The sequence below is a fragment of the Diceros bicornis genome (genome assembly GCF_020826845.1).
Source record: "Diceros bicornis minor isolate mBicDic1 chromosome 13 unlocalized genomic scaffold, mDicBic1.mat.cur SUPER_13_unloc_1, whole genome shotgun sequence".
NCBI lineage: Eukaryota > Metazoa > Chordata > Mammalia > Perissodactyla > Rhinocerotidae > Diceros > Diceros bicornis.
The window spans coordinates 17,173,881-17,195,602 of NW_026690866.1; the positions used below are offsets into that span (position 1 = coordinate 17,173,881).

At 42.6% G+C, this 21,722-nt stretch overlaps 1 long non-coding RNA gene across 2 annotated transcripts; it reads left to right on the forward strand.

Moving 5' to 3' along the window:
- Positions 1-10,919: 10,919 nt before the first annotated feature.
- LOC131401745 (uncharacterized) lies at positions 10,920-11,450 on the forward strand. Of its 2 annotated transcripts, none has more exons than XR_009217925.1 (3): positions 10,920-10,968; positions 11,069-11,135; positions 11,417-11,450. It is a non-coding gene; the product is annotated as an uncharacterized LOC131401745 (long non-coding RNA). The 2 variants fall into 2 exon arrangements; XR_009217924.1 differs by lacking the exon at positions 11,417-11,450 and adding an exon at positions 11,294-11,357.
- Positions 11,451-21,722: the final 10,272 nt, after the last annotated feature.

Here is a 21,722-nt window from a genome sequence, read left to right on the forward strand (position 1 = left end):
ACTTTCCTCCCCATCTACCAAAGCACAAAGGGCAAGAGCATGGTGGCCGTGGTGGTCTTCTCCATCTTGGCCTCAAGTGTTGGGCTATTAGGCTGCATCTTTGCTACCAAGTGCTACGTTATTTTCCTAAGGCCAGAGAGAAACACATCAAAAGTGTTAACGAATAAAACACATTCATGGAGAAAATAATCGAAATGTAAGTTATTTTCATAGGTCACAAGAACTCGCATACACTTGACAACAAAACTACCACATTTTTCCAAACCCACTTTAAGTATCAACTAAACTTACCTTACATCTCCAGTTAACTATTTGCTTTATGTTTCTTTTGGCTTTGTACAATCTTCCTCGGGCATTCAAATGAACAAATACAAAAACATTCATACTAATTCTCCTCTAAAATTATGTGGGAGAGATTGCGAAAATGGCCACACATTAGTCCTCTCCCTCTGTCTGTTTGGTCATAGCATCCCACGTTGACTCTGGGTAGACTTGGCCTTGTAACTTGCTTTGGCCAATGGGACATTAGCAAATGACATGAGCAAAGGCTTGAAAAACTCTTGTTCATTGTTGGTACTTGTCCTTCTCTGGCTGCCCTTGGGAAACCTGAGGCCATCAATATGTGAATGAGTCTAGATAGACTGCACATCTCCATCACTCCAGGTGACTTCAAGTCAACAATCAGGTATGTGAATAAGGCCATCCTAGACTATCCAATCCCAGCTGAGCCATCAATTGGTCCTGATAAAAATAACTGCCCAGTTAACCCACATAATCTTGAGAAAAAATAAACTATTCTTATTTGAAGCCACCAAATTTTAGGATGGTTTTTTATACAGCAGAAGCTAACTGATACCTTATGCTACCATTTATATATGTCCTCTCATTATTTGTGTAATTATCACAGATTTCTATTTCTTTATCCAATATCGTAGACTGGAATATCCTTCTCCAGATTAAGTCTCTGAAAGAAAATCAGAGACCATATCACGTTCCATTTTACTTTTTCTCCTTCCTCTTTTCAACCAGACATCTTTAAGCATATATATTAAGAGTATCTTCACTAATTTTAAGATTATGGATATTCTTCTATATTGTCAACCACCACTGTTATACAGGGAGGATTTTTACTTTTAATTGTAGCCCTATAATCCATTTGGAATGATTTACTTGTGAATAATGTTAGTTGATGGTCCAGTGTTTTATTTTACAAATGGATATCATTTAGTCTATAAAATAAATACAGCATCATTTTAAAAGTTGATTTGAAGCATATGGAATCTATATAATGTTTGGAAAACTGATATCTTTGAAACACTTTCAGTCACAAGTATAGCATATCTCTCCATTTAATCAGAGCTTTTACACGCTTTGTATCTCTTTATAATCTTCTTCATATAACTAATGTGCAGTTCCAATTATTTTAACTACTTATCTTAAAGAATTCATTGCTCTTGTGAATGGAATGATTATTTACATGGTTAAACGAATTCTTGCTCATGTAACAGTATTTTTGATGTTTCATATAGGAATCTAGCTTCCTTTCACATTACTCCACTTATTTACCAGTTCTAAACTTTTAAGTTATGTTCCACTAAAATAATAGATTTTCTCTTCTTCTCTAGTATTATTTACCTCTTATTCTTTTGATTCTCGTTTTTTCATGACTGTGCTCTCCAGTGCCACACTGAATCACACTAGTGTTTGCCAGGAATATTTTCCTCTTCTTAAGTGTAGTGTAAATATCAGGTAATTTCTTTGTCAGGGCAGAGCAGGCATCGAAGAGAGAGAAAGTGAAAACGTGAAGGGGAATCATTGCTAGTTGGAAATCAACAGACTTGCTTCTCTTGGCTGTTTGGAGCTGGAGATGTTATTACAATGAGGCCAGCTGAGAATCAGAGGATCTCACTCTAGTCCCAGGAATTAGTCTTGGTCAAATCTCTCAACCTCTTTAGACCTCATTTTCTTCACCTGTGACATGAAGAGTTCGACGACTATTTTTGAGTTCTGAAATCCAGTGACAACAAGATACCCTTCACCCACATTCACTTGACAAAGACCAGAGAGAATTATTAGTTGTCTTCCTCTGCATCAACATTATTATCCATATCACCACGTAAAGATATATCAAATGTCTACTTTTGCATGACACTGATAAAACAGGTTCCATACCAAATCGCTGTTCATTGGCATAACAAATCTATAGTTAATTGTTTAGAGGTAAGTATAGAGATGGGCCCTGCTGGAAACAGCAATCAATGGGCCAAAAAGTCTTGCTTTATTTTACAGTGATGCTGTGGAAACATTCCTTAATACACCAGAATTCATTTGTACTTACATGTAGGAAACAAATGGGAGCCTTGAATCCATGATTACGAGCTAATAAGGATATGATTTTTAAAATTGTGTTAATGATCCCATTTGCCTGGTATGGGTCTGTTCTCTGGTGAGTAAAGAGCAGATGTATTCAAGGCCACTTTCATTCCTTTAATAAATATTTACTCAGCGCCTACCCCTTGCTTCAAGATAGCAGTGATCTACCGTAAGAGCATTTGTATTCTAGTAGGGTGACACAGACCATAAACAAAAAGAGAACCTTGAGGTGATCAATAAAGTTACATATACGTCAAACTTTTTTCATTCTGGACTATTTTTCACCCTTTCCCTTCTTTGACTGTTTCCCAGAACTCTAAGCATGGACTTGAAAACACAGAAAGCATGGGTCCCAAGTTTCTTCTCGCAACACCCCTGTTTCAAAGACGTAGTGTTTATCATCTGAGAATATGTCTCTTTAAGACTAAGTTACTATGAATCAGCATTATTTCATCACTTTCTTGAGAGGATGGATGATATTATGAAGGGGAAACCAAATATCCTATGGGATTTATACTCGAAATGATCTTTCCACTCTAATTGTGTTATTTAATGTGGTGTGATTTGGGGCAAGTCAGTTACTCCTTCAAAGACAGTGGTAATAATACACTGAAAAGTATTCTATAGAGATTAAATGAAACAAAGTATGAGAAACTGCTTTGTAAATTGCAAAGCAATCTATTTCAGCTTATTTTTTCTAATAATATTTTCATTTATCCAATCCTTTTTGACTCTACGCAACCTACCTAGACTGAGTTTTATCATTTATTCAATAAAATGGGTCAAAATGGTTGAATATTAGAAATTTCATATGGTTCAACTTAATTAATAGGCCATTACAATATTTAATTTGGTTATAATTACAGTTAAATTTTTCATGTTGCCTTACCATGTGCCAGGCACTCTAAGCATCTGACATGTATTCCCTCATTTAATCCTCACAACGATGCTATGGAGACAATACTATTAACCCCTATTGTATGGATGAGGACTATTAGAGGTTATATAATTGACCAAGGTCACACAGCTGGTACCCAGGCAGTCTACCTCCAAAATCTCTTTTAGGGATCCATTAGAGGTCATGGTGCTTACAAAGTAAAAGGATCACCCTGGTTCCTGGGTGGCGAATGGACCAGAGGGTACAAAGCAAAAAAACAAATGGCTACTGAAATGATCCGGTCAAGCAATTCTAAATACAGGATTTCCTCCCTTTTTAAGGCTGAATAATATTCCATTGTATGGATGCCCCAGATTCTCTTCATCCTTTCACCCACGGATTCACAATTAGGTAGTTTCCATCTCTTTGCTATTGTGAATAATATTGCAGTGCATTTTGTCAAACGATTTCCTGGCACTTAGTGAGTTTGAAAAAATTCTTCTTATACACATTAGTTACTGTAATGAACTACCTTTCCAAATGTCTAAAGTTTACATATTTGTCATTCTACAGAAATACCTTGCCTAATCATGATTTGTGTTGTTATCAGTTCATGATCTAAGATTTTTGTACAAAAATTTGCTATAATGCCTTTTTTTCATGTATTCAGGAACTTTGCGTAATATGGGAATTCCCTGATTCTTGATTTTTAGTAGAGTTTTCTAGTAAGCCTTTAGGATAGGAAGTATCTTCCTAGATGTGAGGCAGAGAGCAGAAAAATAATAAAGTGATTGCTATATTTAATTATATCAAAAGAAAACTGTCGCTTTGCTAAATTGTTTTTACACATCCTTTGCTTATTTGTAAGAATGGCAAATATCATTTTATTAATGAAAAGAAAATTCAATAAACAATTTTAACATAAAACAAGATCTATTGAGAACTTATATGAAAATTTTAGCAATATGCTGTCACCAATTTCCTCATCTGCATAATGGAGATAGATAATACCATCTTCCTTATGGGTTGCCGTGAAAATACTCAAGAGTAATGTATGTAAAAGGCTTATCACCATGTCGGTGGGAAAGTGATGTCCCATTCATTTTTCCACCGGGATGATGGCAGCTTTTTTTATGCTTGATGTCTGTAGTTTTCAAAATACGTTCTACGGTTGTAAAGTGAATCCTTTTTACAAATTCTTTGTAGAGTTCAATGATCCCTTTGGAATACAAATTCAGGCTCCCGTGTGTGTGCGTGTATGTGTGTCTATACGCACATCTCTCAAATAATACTTTAAGCCTTATAACGAAAAGCTACCTTCCCCAATGCTGGCTCTGGTTACAAAAACAACTTCTTTAATGTTCTGGTTGAAAATCTATATTTCTAAATTAGCTACTCATACAGCTTTTTCATTTTTCAGCTTTTGACTATTTATAGTTTCTTCCTTTTCTGAAAAATCCAGCATAAAGTGTTCTTACATATGTTAAAAACATAATTCCCCTTGCCCAATATAACTATTTAATGAATTAGGATAAATCAAAATTCAATGTCTACTGTTTTATGACATAAGTGTTTACCATTTTATAGTATACGAATCTTATCCAAAGATGTGCTACATCAGATATTATGAATACATTTTCTTTCTCACTTTTTCCTTTGACCGTTTAAATGGTAAAATTATCTTGTTTCTTTGTTGTCTCCCTCTGGATTCATCACTGGTTCATCTCCTTCCACCAGAAACTTAAATCTCTTCTCAGTAACTTCTGATGCATGAGACAATTCATGGGCTTCAGGTTTTGCTTGGGGACATCCCTCTTGGTCTTGAACATATACACAGGCACACATATACGCAGTACGTCTGGAAGGATAGAGGATAAAAGGATGTTTATCTCTGTGGAAAAGGACTGGGAGACCGTGGTAGAGTTTTCTTATACGTGCATCTTCGACGTATTGGCCTCCCTCCCCCCAGATTTTTAAAATTAAAATAGCGTTATATCCTTATCTACTGGCTTGGGATTGCAAGTTGTAGAGAAATGTGAATATATGATCCAATTTTTAAACGAAATTAAGAACCAGAAACACGCACAAAAATTTAGAATTCTAAATATGGGCACATCATTCTATTAGGCTGTTAAACGTGGGGAAAGGATTGAAGAGCAGCTGTTCAACATCCAGCTACCTATACAGTTTAGGAGTCCACGGAAAGCCCCGCCTCCAGCCCCGCCCCTGGAGCTGATTTCCTACCCCTGTGGAGTCTGCCTGACTTATTCCAGCCCAACCCCCGCCTCTTCCCGCCCCTGGATCTGATCTCCACCCACAACGTTGGGGCCTGGCTCCGCCCACAGCCTGGTCCTGGTTCATTGCCCCGCCTGTACCCTTGTTCCCGCCCACAGAACCGCCGCCCCGGGCCTGGTGTCACTCACACCCTTGTCCCCGCCCACAGCCCACCCTTAGTACTGGTTACCGCACACAGCTCCTCCCCTAGATTTTGTCCCTGTCCCTGGTGCTCACCCAGCCCGCTTTCCAGCTTCTCACTCACTCTAGAAACTAGACACCTCCCCCGAGGCTGGGATGCCCGGCCCGACCCGCCCGCCGCCTCAACTCGCAGCCCCCAAACTTCCATCCTCCGCGAATGCCTGCCCGAGACCAGAAGTGGAAGCGCTGGCAGCGCCTGAGATGGATGGGGCGTTTTTGCGCGGTGTGTCCCATCTTCTGGGCTGGAACCAGATTCCCGTGGACATTAGCCCTCAGGGGCGGGGCGCGGTGAGCGGCGGGCGGTCCCGGCTGGGTAGGGGTCCAGGGAGGAGTCTGGGCCATCGGCAGCCCCGTCAGGGCCCAGCGTACCTCCATCCCCCCACAGCCCCCTTTCCCCCGGGCTGTTTGCTCAGGGCGCCCGAGGCTGCTGTTCCTCCTGGCTCCGGGTGCCGCCGTCCCCTCCTCAGAGTCCCCGTCACCGTTCTCCTTGTGATTTTGTCCCCAGGGAGCTTTAGCTGCTTCTGGAGGCGGTGTTTGGGTTGTTACTAATGGGGGCGCTCCTGGCCTCTAGAGGGGGAGGCAGGAATGCTGATCAGCGTCCTCCAGGGCCAAGGACGGCCCCACAGAGAATTATCCGTCCCCAAATGTCAGTTATGCTAAGGTTGGGAAATCTGCTCCAGGGCCTGAAAATCTCCTGAGGCCTGAATGAAGTGTGGAAAATGTTGACAAGTCAGCGAGTCACTTACAGGGTCCCTAAATGACAAGCTTGTTTAAAGGGTCCAGAGTCACCAAAAAGTCTCTGTCCAGCCAAGTGAGTTGAGCGACTCAAGCGCACACAGCACGAAGCTGCTTTCTCCCATCTTGGGCAGCAGGTGGCTGGATAGGAATCGGGAAAATCCAGTCACAGCCAAGAGTTACAATTAAATCAGTAAATACAAAAAAAGAAAAGTGAATGGGGTGGCCTTTCCATCCAACACCCTATAAAAGGCCTCAAAAGTTTGTATGCACTTCCCCCCCCTCAGACACGAAAAGCATCCGTGGAGCTCAAGTTTGAGGTGAAACCAGGCTCAGGGTCCACCTGTCCTCGCTGATCCATGGATTTCTGTGTGACCAGGTGAGTACCCTGTGGACCTGGTACTAACAGGTTCCGGCAGCCTCCGCTGTGCAGAAGACCTGCCAGTGGGCTTTCCTGGGCTCGGGTTGTCACCACATGGAGTCACTGAGAGTGAGGGTATCTTGAGAAAAATTATTGATGTTTGATGGATGGAAAAATGGTAAGCTGTGTGTGGTTCTGTGTGGTAAATATTTCAGTAAGTACAGTTATACGCAAATAAGAACACATGAAACAAAAGTAAATAACTGCAAATGTGTATCATAGTAGAAAATATAGATTTACTTGCATAATTCTCAAAAGTCAGAATTTATATATAATTTAAATACAGAAATGTTTTGCGTGTGTATGTAGTATTAGAAGACATCCCATTAAATATTAGCAGGGATACTCAGCAACATTCCTTAGACCCATTCAATTTGACTTCTAAAGTCCTATAAATCCTCCACAAAAATTTGAAATAAAGGAGCATTCAGGGAAAAAGATGATTGGAACTTTGTATTAATAACAAATTTAAAATTGAATTTGCCAGTAGCCAGATTTATTTTGAACATTTTTTTCTTTATGACATTTCAAATCATTTGGAGGAATACTAAGCAACACTGTAGATTGAAGGGAAGGGCACTAGTCTCCAAAAAGACTGTCCTCTCCACCTTGCCTTCTAAAGGGAATTAACTTTGTTTCTTGAATCTTTTCTGAAAGAACAGTCTGGTGATTCATGTTGCAGAGAATCTTGTTAAATGATTTTGTATTTAGTTGTTGGCCTCTACTAATTGTGTTTGTGTGTTTGTGCCTTTTTCATTCTAGCTTTCCTGTGACGTTCTTGAGGGGAATGTGTGCTTGTCATGCAATAGATAGTCTTTGAGTGTATAATTTATGGTGACCCACCATCCTCGTTTATTCAGAACAGAGGGGTTTTCCAGGATACAGGATGTTTAGTGTTCAAACAAAGGCAGTCCTAGACAAACCAGGATGTTTCCTCATCTCATAAGCCAGGCCCTGGGCCACATGCATGGGGTCATGGAGAACCAGAGAGACCTTGTCCCAACTCCATGGAATTTATATTGTATTTGGGAATTTGGATTTTAGACAGTAAATGATGAGAGTGATGTGGGAGTTTGGCACAAGGGGACTCAACCTGAGGGGGCAGGGAAGCCCTCTTGAGAAGGACTGATATTTAGCTTGAGAGTTAGAGTTGGGACTGGATTTAGCTGGTCTGAAGGGTACATTGGAGTGAGGGTGTGGGAGTGTGTTCAAGAGAGCGTTTCAGGTAGAGGGACCCGCATGAGGACACCCCTGAAACAGAGAGCCTGTTGTGTCCATGAACTGAGAAGAGGGATGGATGAGCGGAGTCAACACAGGGGGAGAGGTGTGAGCCAGACCAGCGAGGGGGACATGCTGGACCAGGTCAGGCGTGACTAGGGACGCTGTTCTAAGACCAGTGGGAACACTCTGGAGAGATGTGAACAGATGGCGGATGTGATTGGCGTTTGGTCTAAGCACTTTGGTTAAAATGGACCTGAGGGTTAAGATTGAATACTTAAGAGGCAGGAGGTGTTGGCAAGAAGATTACGAGTGAGGTGATTGTTCCCTAGGTCTGGGTGATGGCTGTGGAGTAAGAAAGAAATAGAAAGAAAAGACCTTGGAGTGTAGAACCGAGAGAATGTAACGGTACTTTCTTGCCTGCGTGTGTCAGATGGCACAGGGCACTGGCTTTTCTCCTCTCTGCTGTCCGTGTAGACCTGCAGGCGCCCCCTCACCCAGATCTGTGTGTTCACCACACTTGGTCACTCACAGGCCCCATTCCACATCCTAAAGGAAGTCAGGCCTTACTTGTGAGGGGGTTGTCTCAGACGGGAGACACCGAGGAGAGCCCCTCCACACATCAGAGCAGCCCATTCAGCCTCTCCCTCAGCCTCCTCCTTTCCACTCTCCCACATTCCACACCCAGAAGGACACCTGCTCAGTATTGCACAGCCCCATGTTCTTCCTCCACCAGGCTTGAGAAGAGTGGGGCAGCCAGTGGGGTGGACAGCCGTCTGCACCTTCCACTCTGAGCCCCGCAGGTCCCGGGCTGGACAGAGAGCGACTCTACTGAGAGCTGAGCCATGAGAACCTGGGCGTCACCCACCTGGTTTCCCTCACTCTGGACGGGGACAGCCTCTACTTCAGTGGTGAGGGGCTGGGCTACAGCCACGCTCTCTCTGCCAGTCAAAGTTCTGTGTTGCCTCCATTGCTCTAAAGTGAGTTTTGATCCATCTCTCTCTCCTTCTGGTCGGGGTTCAGTCTTCTCATCACAGTGTGACTGCTGAGTTCAACCACCTTCCACCTCGTTGCCACCTCCCTGAACACCCCTTCCCTCTTCTCTTCTGCTTTTCCCACAAACGTCCCTACATCCTCCTTCATCCTTAATCCTTTATGTTCACCCCAACACTTGCTCAGCTCCTCTCGCCTTCTCTCCACAAGTTATACCTATGGAGCCGCAGCCCCGACTACCACCAGTGAGTATTCCTGGCCCTGATGTCCTGGGTCCCATCGCATTTGGGGTTGCGGAGCAATTGTTCTCCTTCACCCGCTGTCCTTGGTGAGGGAAGGACCTGGAAGGGCCCTAACTCATCCCTTCTCTCTCTCTTGGGTTCTGGTGGAGAGTCCCAGCCCAGGGTGAGAAAGCCTTAGACACAGACATGTTCTCCACCACATTCTGACCCCACAGGTTTTTCACTTTTATTCTCTTGAAGCCCCGCCCTTGGTCCCCCTTTTCCAGGTATCCCATCTGTCTGTCAAGTTTTCTGCCCGTCCATCTCTCTCTCCTCTGTGTTCAGTCTCTCTTATTCACTGATCTCACTCTCTTGGGCTCCTCTCATCCACAGGCTTGCTCATCCCTCTACTCACACAGTCACCGGTCCTCTCACTCTCATTTATGATTCACCTGTGAATGGTGGTCCTGGGACAGCCACTGCTGGAGCCCAGGTGAGCCTGGAAGCTCCTCCCACTCTGTCCCTCCCTGATGACAGTCCTCGCCACAGCTCCCGAGCCAGCCACCACATCCCTGCATACTTGATCATCACCTGTGCCACCAGAAGCCACCACAAGTATCTGGGGGTGCCTTTACCTTCCCAAGAGAAGCTCTCCAGCCCCTACCAGCCAGTTGTGATCCAGGAGCTGGGAAGCCAGGGTGTGAAATTCTGGTTTTAGGACAATCATGCTGATCACAAAGATTATACCAACGGTTCAGTCTAAGGCCAGCCCTCAGAGAGCCCCTAATCTTGTGAATTAACACACCATTATAACACAATGTGGGAGGTTTCGGGGAGTGGCACGTGGCATAATTTGGAGGGGAAGAGCTTGCTAGAGAAATTTTCACCTGAATGGAGTCTTTAAGAATGAGTAGGACGGACCCTGGCAAATAGAGGATGAAGAGTTTTCCTGGCAGAGGGGATTCCATGAGCAAAGGCTACAGCCAGAAACAACATGCCGTATGGGGAGAATTGAAACGAATTTGGGCTGCGTGAAGCATGAAGTTTAACTCGCAGTAGATGGATAAAATGAGACTGAAAGGTCAGCAGGAGCCAGATTGAGTAGAGCCTTGAGTGCCAGGTCAAGAAGGTTGAACTAAACACTGAAGGCCATAGGGAGCCATGGGTGGTACTAGAGCAGTGGTGGCCCTAGTGAGGTATTCATTTCAGAAAGATTTTTCTAGTAGTCCTTGTAGAACATGCTTTAGACAGAGAATCCAGTGTGCCTGCTGGGGTGTTGGTCTGGGTGAAGGAATTTAAGACTTGAGTTGGGACAGGGATGGAGTGTATGTGAGGACGAGTGTGCAAGGTGAATGGGTGTTACTGGGAGGGAGGAGGAGCTGAGCAGATATGCTGGTTCTGACTTGGGTGACCACACGGGTGGGTGGTGGTGCCACTGTGAGAGAAGACGACAGATGATAAAGAGTGCAGGACTCTGGTATGGTCTCAGGCCAGCTCTCAGTGATGGCCATCGCTCTCCCTCTCGTCTTGCAGCTTTGGGGCACAACCTGAAGACCCTCACAGTCAGTGTCAGCTTCTCCACCTTCTGGTATTCATCAGACAGGATCAACAGCTCAGCCACGTTCAACTCCACTGAGAGGGTCCTGCAGAGCCTGGTGAGACCCTGGTCCCAGCAGCTCCTGGTGGGTTAAATCCCACCCAGCCCCTCCCCCAACCCCTGTCCCTCCTCCTCATCTTCCTTTCCTTCCTCCCCAGCTGGATCCTTGTTGAAGAAGAGCAGCCTGGGCCCCTTCTCCTTGAGTGGCAGACTGGTCTCCCTCAGGTAAGACCCTCCCTTGAGCACTTGCCCCTAATGACCACTTTTGTGACCACCCCTCTCTCAGTTTCCCCACTCGACTCCCATTTCCTGCTTCCTGTTCGGGCCAAACCCCAGAGGTTTCAGGACCTCTCTCTAGATTCCCCACGTCCCTCTCTCCCCAGGTCTGAGAAGGATGGGGCAGCCACCAGTGTGGACGCTGTCTTCACCCACCACCCTGACCCCGTGGTCCACCATGCCTCTGTGCTGGGAGATGAGAGTCTCCACCTGTCTGCTCTTCCTCTCAGTGGCTCCAGGCTCTGCACCCTGGAGTTTATGCATACAGAGAGAGCACCAGCTACATTTCTGGAGGATCAGCTGGAACCTCAGCAACCTGGAGCCCACATCCTCGGAGTACACCGCCCTGCAGACAGACACCCAGGACCAGGTGGGGTCTCCCCTCTCCCGTCTCTCCTTGCCCTGAGAGCACCCTCATTCCTCTGCCTGACTTACATCTGTTACATTATTGTTTCAATCCTTCACTTTCCCTGCGTGTCTGGGTTCTCTCACTTCCCAGAGGTGATGTCCTAGCTGCCTTCCCCATTTCTCATGTGGATAAACTGAAGCTCAGAAAGGGTAGTATTTTGCCTAAGGTCACACAATGAGTTAGGGGCAGAGCCAGGATTTGAAGTCAGGTCTCCTTTGCCCCAAGATCTGTGATCTTTCACTGGCCCAGTGGCCACCTGCATCCACAGGAGACATCCATCTCACCCACTCTCCCTCCCATTTGTTCTAGGTCACCAAGCTCTACAGAGGCAGCCAGCTGTGAGACATATTCCACTCCTGCCTGGTCACCGACTTGATGTAGAATGAGGAGATTGGAAGCATTGGTTGAGCTGATGGCTGATGGCTCTGAGCTCCCGTGACACATCCTTGATCTGGAAGTCACTTACATGGTGCTCATTCTCCTGCACATCCCTGTCAGCTAATCCTACCATCTCCATTCATAGGTTTTCGGTGGTTGAGAAAAGCATTAACATTTGAGGCCACCAACCTCCAGCATCCTGCTCCTCCTCCTCTTCTGGAGACTTTCAACAAATATCAGCAATCTAACTGTGCTCTCCAATAGTGAAGCCACTAACCACATGGGGCAATTTAAATTTTTTATACACCATTGGGATATGATTCACATATTGTGTATGGGGGTGTTGTATTTTTTAGGTTTTTGTATATACAATGTCTTCTCCTCTGCAAAACAAATAGTTTTACCTCTTCCCGTCTAATCTGGGTTTCTTTTATTCCTTTTTCTTGCCTAATTGCCCTCATTAGAACCTCTAGTACCTGTTATTAACATGTGAGATGAGGGAAGATATCATTGACTTGTCCCTGGTCTTAGGGGGAAATTTTCAGTCTTTCACATTGAATATGGTGTTAGCCTTGGGTTTTTCATCGATGCTATTTATAAGTTGAGAAAGTTTTTTTCTATTCCTAATTTGTTGAGTGTTTTCATTTTTAGGCATGAAGGGCGTTGTATTTTGTGAAATTCTTTTCCATGTGTATGGTTGAAAATACGTGGTATGGCCATTATTCTATTAATATGGTGTATTACATAATCAAGTTTTCAGATATTAAGCCAACCCTTCAACTAGAGGTGAGAGATTAAGATGTTCTCAAGTCTGTCCTCGGCCTGCCACATCCCTGAGCACTTGTGGCCTTCTAGATGCCCACAAATACACTGCAGCTTTTCAAAGCCCCCTGTGGACATCTCATTCCCCCAATTTTTCTTCTAAGTTTTTGGCTCACCTCTTACCTGCCTCAGCTGGAATCACTCCCTCAGGCCACTACAATAGAAAACAATTAGCTCTGATTGTTTTTACCAAGTGCCTTGGGGACCGACTTTCCACTCTGGGCAAGCTCTGAGTCAAGTAAGGACAAGCCCTGAACATGGAGCTTTTTCGGGGAGCTGCCAGGCAGGTCAGCTAATGACAGTTCGATGGGGATGGTTCTTTTCAGAGCTCTAAACCCATTATGGCTGCTTGGCTTCTGGTTGTCTCAGCCACCATGGTTCTAAGACTGATGGTTTTCAAAGTTATGGAGGATATTGTGAGAGCAGGATGTGAATAGTGAAAGTTATAGTGCCACAAAATTTGCTACCTTTATCAAGATTCCACCGTGTATCTTCACTAAATCCTCCTCAGATTCTTACAAGCCTTTGAAAAATTTCTAGGCTCTGGAAAGTTGATTTTGACCATTTTTACCAGTGTTCTCATTGTTGTTATGCATTTTCAAAAGTCCCTACTCCAAAGTTTCAAAAATGTTCTCCCTGTGGTTATTTATTTATAAATTACGTACTTGAAATTAAATTACATGAGAAATTCAGTTCCTCACTCACACACACTAGCAACATTTTAAGTGCTCGATAACAACATGGGGCTAATAATGAGTGTATTTGGTAGTGCAGACAAATGTTTACATTACTGCAGAAAGTTCTCTTGGACAGGACCCAAAAGCAGGGTATCTAGAATCACGGTAGTATTCCAGACACCCTTGTTCATCCTTTGTGCCCTTCCAGGTCTGTCCTTCACAGTAACCACACTGGAATGGACTCCCTGTGTACCTTGCCACCGAGACTGGACAGAGTTGCCATCTATGAGGAATTCCTGTGGCTGACCCAGAATGGTACCCAATTGCAGAACTTGACCCTGGACAGGAAGAGTGTCCTTGGGGATGGTAAGTCTCCCTGGTCATTGTGAAAGGAAGTGAGGCCTTTCTGGGAACTCTGGACGCCTGGGGTTGAGAGAGAATTGAACTTTCTCAGGCTGGCAGGTGGTGGCACAGTCCCCCAGTCTTTCCCCACCATTGAGAGAGAGAAAAGAACACCAGTGTAATATTGGTGATCCTCACCTTCTCCTAGACAGCTCTGTGACCTCAAACTAGTCACTGCCCCTCTCTGGACATTTGTTTCCTTATCTCTGCACTGAAAGCCACTGGGCCAGATGGTCAGTGAGGGCCTCTAGCTGTGTGTGAAGCAGACTTGCAGGTTTGGGGGTGGATGTTTTTCCTGATCCACAGGCTATAGTTTGCCAAGTCCCACTCTAGATGAGCACCAATGCTCTAGAACTTTCTGCAGTGGTGGAATGTTCTATATCTGTGCTGTCCAGTGCATAGCTGCATATGGCTGTTGAGTGCTCGAAGGATGGTATTGTGACTGGTCTTTATTGTTACTGATTTTTAATGTTACTGAGGTATTAAAATTTTTATTTTATTTAACTAAAGTTAATTTTAATTCAAAAAGAGACTTGTTGCTGCTGCATATGAGACAGCACACCTCTAAGTGGTTGTCTGGATAGAGGTACACGTAGGGGGAACTGCATCCCTCCCCCCCATGCCCACTGGGTGCCGTGTGTCCTCCCCTTCTGGACTTTATGTTGTAGCTGGCAATAACAAGAATAGAGAATTGAAACTTATCAATTATTTGATGTGAAAAAACTCATACTTGCAGGCGGAAATCAGAAAAGACTTCCTGCAGGAAATTACATTGTAGGTTAATCCTAGAAAATGAATATTAAGCAAATAGATAAAGGAGAAGGGGATGATGTGTTTCTAGGCACGGAAGAACACTTTTCAGTGTAAATTTACAAATTTAGAGAGATCCCATAGGCTTGCCAACTGTGATGACCCATTCTCCCCACGGCCGTCGTAAGAAAGTCCATTCAAATTCACTCATCTGTGCCCAGAGGTATGAATTTGGTTTAATTTATTACACTTTTGTTCTGTGATAATGGCCTTGGATTTTGTAGCAAAGTGTGCTCACTTTTTAGAGATGGAACTAAAATGGGGTGAAACATCATGATGTCTACTTTACTTTAATATTTCATTGAATACATGGGATGATTCAAGTGTGGCAAGTGTTAATAATTTATACATTGATGAAATATTGTTTTAATTGGATGGAATATACATTGGTAAATATAGATGATGGATGTTTATGAGACTGTTCCCTTTATTTTTCTGTGTATCTAAAAAGTTATATTAAAAAGAGTGAATCACACTCACATGCATTCTCCATTTCATTCACTTCCAGAATATTCTCCCAACAGAGATGACACCTTTATTGTGAAGCCTGGTAAGCCTGCAGGAAGCCACAGCCCAGGGTAGGAGGCGCGTATCTTGATGTTGTGCCTCATCGAAGAGAACCATGTGAACAGGTTTTTGGATGATGAGGAAAGTTGGCCAACCCTTGTCAAGGAGGGTTGAGGCACAGTGGGGTCAGCAGGAGCACTGGGGCGATGACAGGAGGTGGTTCACCCCACCACTTGTCTCCCCAGACCTCCTTGTCTGGGCCCTCACCCTCATCTTCTTGGCGGGACTCCTGGTGCTTATACAGGCCTGACCTGCTGTCTCCTGGTAAGACATGACATGTTGCTTGTCTTCTTACTATTGGGTTGTAAGAGCTCTTTATATAATATAAATACACATCCTTTTCTAGGGATATGTTTTGCAGATGTTTTCTCCCAGTCTGTGCGTGGCTTGCCTTCTCCTTCACAACATGAGTCATTGGGGAAATGTAAGGGACAGTCATCATGAGATTCCACCACACTTGAGAATGGCTATAATTAAAAAGACTGACTATAGCAAGAGTTGTTGAAGATGTCAAGTCACTGAAACTCTCATCGAGTGCTGGTGAAAAATAGCTTGGATGCGTCTTTAATAATTCCATACGTCTACCCAGACATTCCTCTCCTAGGAATCCATCCAAGGGAAATAAGCCCATATGTCTATACACAGACTTGTACACACGTGTTGATAACAACCTATTTATAGCAGACAAAAACGGAAAACAACACAAATGTCCATCTACGGGTGAATGGATATGCAAAGTGTGGTATATCCCCACCTTAGAATACTGTTCAACCATAAAATAGACTGAATTATTTTTTCTTTTTTAATTATTTTACTGAAATTATAAAGGGTTTTAACATTGTGTAATTTCGGGTGTTCATTATTATTTGTGAATTTCTGTATAGACTGCATCGTGCTCAGCACCAGTAGTCTAACATTTATCCATCACCATGCATATGTGCCCATTTAACTCTTTCACTCAACACCCAGCCCCCTTCCCCTCTGGAAACCACTAATCTGTTCTCTTCATTCCTGTGTATGTTTATCTTCTACATATGAGTGAAATCATGCATATTTGTCTTTGTCTGGCTTATTTCGTTTAACATCATACCCTCAAGGTCTATCCAAGTTGTTGCAAACAGGATGATCTTGTCTTTTTTTCTGGCTGAGTAGTATTCTATTGTATATAATACATACCACATCTTCTTTATCCATTCATCTGTAGCAGGGCACTTGGGTTACTTCCATGTCTTGGCTATTGTGACTAATGCTGTAGTGAATGCAGGGGTGCATAAATCTCTTTGAATTGTTGATTTCAATTTCTTCGGATAAATACCCAGTAAAGAGATAGCTGGAAGTTATGGTATTTCTATTTTTATTTTTTTGAGAAATCTCCACACTGTTTTCCCTGGTGGCTGCACCAGTTTGCATTCCCACCAGCAGTGTGTGAGGGTGCGCTTTTCTCCTTATCCTCTCCAACATTTGTTATTTTTTGCCTTGGAAATTATGGCCATTCTGACAGGTTTAAGGTGAACTCTCATGGTAGTTTTGATTTGAATATTCCTAATAATTAGTGATGTTATACATCTTTTCATGTGTCTGATGGCCTTCCATATATCTTCTTTGGAAAAATGTCTATTCATATCCTCAGCCCATTTTTTGATTGTAGATCATAGTTGCAAATCCTTCTGGTTGCTGTATGTGGGACGTGGCCTCAGCATAGCCGGACAAGTGGTGAGTCTGTGTGCGTCTGGGATCCGAACCTGGGCTGCCAGTAGAGGAGCGCGCACTTAACCATTTAGCCACGGGGCCGGCCCTGTCTTTTCGTTTTGTTCATCATTTCCTTTGCCTTGCAGAAGGCTTTTAGTCTCATGTAGTCCCATTTGTATATTTTTTCTTTGCTTTCCCTTGCCTAAGTAGACATGGTATTGGGAAGGGTGCAGCAAAGACCGATGTCAAAGAGTGTACTGCGTATATTTTCTTCTAGGAGTTTTATGGTTTCAAGTGTTAGATTCAAGTTTTTTATCCATTTCGAGTTAATTTTTGTGTATGGTGGAAGATAATGATCTTCTTTCATTCTTTTGCATGTGTCTGTCCTGTTTTCCCAACAGCATTTACTGAAGAGACTTTCCTTTCTCCATTGTATGACCTTGGCTCCTTTGTGAGAGATTAACTGACTACAGATGTGTGGTTTTCTGTCTGGGTTTTCAGTTCTGTTCCATTCATCTATGAGTCTGCTTTTGTGCCAATACCATGCCATTTTCATTACTATAGCTATGTAATATATTTTCAAGTTAGGATTGTGATGCCTCCAGCTTTGTTCTTTCCTCTCAGGATTTCTTTGGCTATTTGAGGCCTTTTGTTATTCCATATATCTTTTAGGATTCTGTGTTCTATTTCTATGAAGAATGTAATTGGAATTCTGATAGGGATTACATTGGATCTGTAGATTACTTTAGGTAATATGGACATTTTAACTGTGTTTATTCTTCCAATCCATGTGCATGGAATATCTTCCCATTACTCCAGATCATCACTGATTTCTTTCAATAATGTCTTATAGTTTTCATTGTATATGTCTTTAACCTCTTTGGTTAAATTTATCCCTAGAAACTTTTTTCTTTTTGTTGCAATTGTAAATGAGATTGTATTCTTGAGTTCTCTTTCTGTTAGTTCATTATTAGAGTATAGAAATGCAACTGATTGGGGTAAGTTGATTTTGTATGCTGCAACTTTGCTGTAATTGTTGATTATTTCTAATAGATTTCTGATGGATTCTTTAGGGTTTTCTATATTTACAATCATGTCATCTGCAAACAGCAAGAGTTTCCTTTCTTCCTTTCCAATTTGGATTCCTTTTTTTTTTTCTTTTTCCAGCCTAATTGCTCTGGCCACAACCTCCAGTACTATGTTGAATGGGAGTGGCAAGAGTGAGCACCTTTGTCTTCTTCCTGTTCTCAGAGGAATGGCTTTAAGTTTTTCACCATTAAGTATGATGTTGTCTGTGGGTTTGTGATATATGACCTTTGTTGTGTTGAGGTACTTTCCTTCTATACCCATTTTATTGAGAGTTTTTATCATAAATGGATGTTGGATCTTGTCAAACCCTTTCTCTACATCTGTGGAGAGGATCATGTGATTTTTATTCCTCATTTTGTTAATGTGGTGTATCACATTGATTTGCAGATGTTGAACCATCCCTGCATCCCTGGTATAAATTCCACTTGATCATCTTATATGATCCTTTTAATATATTGCTGTGTTCAATTTGCTGATATTTAGCTGAGGATTTTTGCATCTGTGTTCATCAGTGATATTGGCCTATAATAGTCCTTCTTTGTGCTATCCTTGCCTGCTTTTGCTGTCAGGGTGATGTTGGCCTCATAGAATGAATTAAGAAGTCTTCCATCTTCTTCAACTGTTTCGAATAGTTTGGGAAGCATAGGTATTAAATCTTGTTTGAATATTTGGTAGAATTCTCCATAGAAGCCATCTGGTCCTGGACTTTTGTTTTTTGGGAGTTTTTTATCACCATTTTGATCTCTTTACTTGTGATTGGTCTGTTCATTTATTCTATTTCTTCTTGATTCAGTTTTGGGAGGTTGTGTGAATCTAAGAATTTATCTGTTTCTTTTAGGTTATCCAATTTGGTGGCATATAAGTTGTTCAGTGTATTCTCTTATTGTCCTTTGGATTTCTGTGGTATCTGTTGTAATTTCTCTTCTTTCATTTCTAATTTTATGTCTTTGAGCCTTCTCTCTTTCTTTCTTAGTGAGTCTGGTTAAGGGTCTGTCAATTTTGTTTCAATCTTCTCAAAGAACCAGCTCTTTGTTTCATTGATCCTTTCTACAGTTATTTTTAGTTTCTATTTCATTTATTTCTGCTCTAATTTTTATTATTTCCGTCATTCTGCTGAATTTGGGCTTCATTTGTTCTTCATTTTCTGGTTCTATTAGGTGTAGTTTAAGGTTACTTATTTGGTATTTTTCTTGTTTGTTGAGGTGCGCTTGTATTGCTATGAATTTCCTTCTTAGAACAGCTTTTGCTGCATCCCATAAGAGTTGTTTTGTTGTCTTTTCATTTTCATTTGTCTTCAGGTATTTTTTGATTTCTTCTTTCATTTGTTCATTGATCCAATGGTTCTTCAGTCATGTGTTCTTCAGTCTCCACATATTTGTGACTTCCCCATCTTTTTTCTTGTAGTAGATTTCTAGTGTCATAGCATTGTGGTCAGAATAGAAGCTTGATATGATTTCAATCTTAAATTTATTCAGGCTTGCCTTGTTTCACAACATATGGTCTATCGTTGAGAATGTTCCATGTGCGCTTAAGAAGAATGTGTATTCTGCTGTTTTGGGAGGATATGCTCTCTATATATCCATTAAGATCATCTGATCATATTTTTTATTTAATTCCACTATTGTTTCCTTTCTCTGCATGATCTATCCATGGATGTAAGTGGGGTGTTCAGGTCCCCTGCTATTATTGTGTTGCTGTTAATTTCTCCCTTTAGGTCTATTAATAGTTGATTTATATTCTTTTATGCTGCTGTGTTAGGTGCATACATCTTTATAAGTGTTATGTCCTCTTAGTGGAAAGTCCCCTTTATCATTATATACTGCCCCTCTTTGTCTCTCATAGTCTTTTTTATGTTGAAGTCTGCTTTGTCTGATATAATTATGGCAACACCTACTTTCTTTTATTTGTCATTTGCTTGCAGTATTGTCTCCCATCCCTTCATTCTGAGCCTGTTTGTTTTTAGAGCTGAGATGTGTTTCCTGGAGGCAGCATATTGTTGGGTCTTGTTTTCTAATCCACCCCACCACTCTGTGTCTGTTGATTGGAGAATTCAATCGATTTACATTTAGAGTGATTACTGATACATGAGGACTTAGTCCCACCTGATCTATATTTCCATTTTTTCTCTTCCTTTGTGTTTCTGACTACCATTTCATTTTGGGGGTTTTCTGTGGAGGTTTTCTTTTTTTATATGATTTATGGCTCTGCTATGATTTTTTGTTTGCTGGTTACTGTGAGGTTTGTATGAAGATCTCATAGATGAGATAGTTCATCTTCTGATAGCCTCTTATCTCCATTAGTCTAAGCGGGTTCCATCCCTTTCCTCTTCTCCTTCTGAGTTATTGTTGTCACAAGTAATTTATTTTTGAGTTGTGCATTTGTGACTAAGTTGAAGTGTTTATAGTTACTATTGGCTCTCATGCCAACCTGGGAAGCACTCAGGCATGTGTACAGTGCTGCCAGGGAAGTCTTGGGGATAGGAATGAATTCATAGTACATGCAATGACAAGCATAAATCTCAGAATAATTATGCCGAGTGAAAGAAGCCAGTAAAAAATGAGTACATAGTATATGATCCCATTTATAAAAATTCTTGGAAAATCTATAAGGACATATACCGGATCACTGGTTGCCTGGGAATGAGAATGTGTTTGCAAACGGCAGGGAAGGAGGAATTAAAATGAGCATGAGGAAATTTGGGATGGATGGGTGTTCCTTTTCCTGATTGTGGTGATGGTTCAATAAGTTATAATCAAAATGTATCAAATTGTTCAATTTAAATGTATGCAGTTTACTGTATATCGTTAATACCTCAATTATGCTGGAACATGTAGGGGAAAGAGAGGGAGAGAGAGCCAAAAGAGGGAAAAGGGGAGGAAAAGTGGACTGAGGGTGAAAATTAAGTGGAAAACAAATAGGGAGACATAGGAAGCATCGGGTCTCTGTGGCTTTGGCATCTCCTTCGCCTGGAGTCTCCCATACTTTGCAGCTCACTGAACCATACTGATGCGCTCTCCTCACCTCACAAGTCACTGTCAGCGGAAGAAGGAGGGCAACTGTGTGGTCCAGTGACAATGCCTGGGGTATTACCTGCCTCATGGCTACCTACGGAAGCTGCGATGAGTAGCTTTAACTAGGTCTGATGTCTCGTTTTCACAGCTGGTGTCCAGAGGAACTTGGCTGGAACACAACGAACCTACATTGGACGGACACAGGCTCCGAGCCTTTCTAGACTTGGCCCCTAACTGGCTTACAGGGGACTATGCTGAAAGATTTCACCTTCCTTAAGTCCTGAAAATGACTACAAATTCTGTCCTATGGTGTCACACCAGTTCATCCCTCAGGGACACCAGAATTGGTGAAACCAGCACAGATATTGCCATCGTGTAAAATCGAATCCCCACTTCAGTGCAAGTTTTCCTTTCTTAGGAAACTTTGAAACAGCCCTCCCCTTGACTCTGTGCAGCCATCACACCCCTCTCAGTTCCTCCATTTTCCTCCCCCACTGAAGGCCTGGCAGTCTCAGGTTCCCCTTTTCTGCTTCATTCTCTGAAGCTCAGATTCACCAGGACTTCCAGATCAATCTCCCTCGATGGCTCCTCTCCCCACTCATGGGTCCTCCATGATGGGAAACAGGCTAAGTTGGGAGGAGTGGGTGAGACATGACTCTGCAGTCACCTTGGGCCTTGGGAG